Source organism: Salvelinus fontinalis, unplaced genomic scaffold (genome assembly GCF_029448725.1).
Source record: "Salvelinus fontinalis isolate EN_2023a unplaced genomic scaffold, ASM2944872v1 scaffold_1032, whole genome shotgun sequence".
In the NCBI taxonomy this organism is placed as follows: Eukaryota; Metazoa; Chordata; class Actinopteri; order Salmoniformes; family Salmonidae; genus Salvelinus; species Salvelinus fontinalis.
The window spans coordinates 7861-10000 of NW_026601241.1; the positions used below are offsets into that span (position 1 = coordinate 7861).

General features: G+C 45.1%; 1 non-coding gene across 1 annotated transcript; it reads left to right on the plus strand.

Annotated features, from left to right (window-relative positions):
- The first annotated feature begins 567 nt into the window (after positions 1–567).
- Positions 568–641, plus strand: trnaa-agc (transfer RNA alanine (anticodon AGC)). Its single transcript has one exon. It is a non-coding gene; the product is annotated as a tRNA-Ala (tRNA).
- The last annotated feature ends 1499 nt before the right edge of the window (positions 642–2140 follow it).

Here is a 2140-nt window from a genome sequence, read left to right on the forward strand (position 1 = left end):
AGACTTCCTTAGATTTTGTGCACCAGCTGTTGTTTACAAATATGCACAGACCCCACCCCTCGTCTTACCGGAGTGTGCTGTTCTATCTAGCCTGTGCAGAGTATATCCTGCTAGCTGAAGTCACAGTTATTGATGTCCCGTTAGTAGGATATTCGTGATCGTACCTTGTCTAATTTATTGTCCAATGATTGTACGTTGGCGAGTAATATTGACGGTAACGGCCGCTTTCCCACTCGCCTTATGCGGATCCTTACGAGGCACCCATCCCTGTGTCCTCTGTACCTGCGTCTCTTTCTCTTGCCAATAACGGGGATGTTGGCTTTGTCGGGTGTTAGCAGTATATCCTGTGCGTCCTGCTTGTTGAAGAAAGAATATTTGTCTAATCCGAGGTGAGAGATCAATGTCCTGACATCCAGAAGCTCTTTTTTGCCGTAAGATACGGTGGCAGAAACATTATGTACAAAATAAGTTACAAATATTGCGACAAAAAACACATAATAGTACAATTGGTTAGGCGCGCGTAAAACTGCTGCCATTTCTTCCGCTGACGTTTAGCGCTACAGTCTAGTCCCCTGTGGCTCAGTTGGTAGAGCATGGCGCAAGCAATGCCAGGGTTGTGGGTTCGATTCCCACGGGGGACCAATTTGAAAATGTATGCACTCTACTGTAAGTCGCTCTGGATGCAGAGCGTCTGCTAAAATGAAGCCCAGCTGTCTAGTCTATGTGTAGGATAAGAATAGAATGCTACTTGTGGCAAGATGATACTTCTAATACAGATGTGGTGCTCTGGTTACGACAGGGTCCATGGGATACTGATTAATTTTTGAGGACACAATCAAAACCATTTTTCAACCCACAGTCTTCAAAAGCTTGTAATAATAACTGCTTTCAATGGCCTCACTTCAAGGAGGGCTTGGTGTCTAGACTAGCCATTTTGAAATGAAGAATCAGAACTTTGCATGTGACTAATCAAGCACTTTCCATTTGTATAGGTTTGCAGTGTGTGTGTGTGTGTGTGTGTGTGTGTGGCTCAATATCTCTTGTGTCTTCATGCAGACACTATACTAAACACAGACATCTCAGAGAAGCAAGAGTGTCGGGTCCACTATCATTAGGCCGTCTGGAGCCTGTATTAAAAACATGGAACAGAGTGAAAAGTCATTTTAATGTCATAGATATCAGCTGGAATGCGGTTTAAACCAATCGGCATTCAGGATTAGACCCACTCGTTGTATAATACACAAAAAAAGTACTGTACGTTTGCAAAGGTCACGCACGCCTCTCTAAAGCACATTTAATATACTTCATGGTCCAATTTAAGCTTCACACTGAAGAAGGCTGCAAAGCCGAAACATCTGTGTACGCTATCCCCGATGCAATGAAAAGAATTCAAGCGATCTAAAAGGAAGTAAGCTTTATGAGACATCTTTTAGGGTGCGGACCCATTGCACCTTTTGTTTGTCAACTTAAGCCTCACCAAGAGGAGCAAAGTCATTCTGGAGAGCGTGGTCTCAAAAGGTCACCTTTGACTCTGAAATCAAAGCTAGGCTTTTAAAGAGCAGGAGCACGTAGCTTCCTCGTACACCTCTTGGAGAGAGAGAGGATTTAAGGCACACACACACACACACACACTGTTGAAGGCTGCTGGTGCAGGTCATTGGTATCGACAGGAGGAACCGGTTGCATTCCACCTGGCTTCCCTCAAGGTCTGGAAAGTCGCCGGGATTAGATTCTGAGTAATCATTCGATTCAGAGGAAGGCTTCCCACTAAGATTTGACCCGATTGGATTGAGCAGCGTCACTGATTACAAAATTACAGATAGATATATAGAGAGAGCGACAGAGACAGACAGAGAGCGACAGAGAGAGAAAGCGACAGAGAGAGAGAGAGAGAAAGCGACAGAGAGAGAGAGAGAGAAAGCGACAGAGAGAGCGACAGAGAGAGAGAGAGCGACAGAGAGAGAGAGAGAAAGAGAGAGCGACAGAGAGAGAGAGAGAAAGAGAGAGCGACAGAGAGAGAGAGAGAAAGAGAGAGCGACAGAGAGAGAGAGAGAAAGAGAGAGCGACAGAGAGAGAGAGAGAAAGAGAGAGCGACAGAGAGAGAGAGAGAAAGAGAGAGCGACAGAGAGAGAGAGAAAGA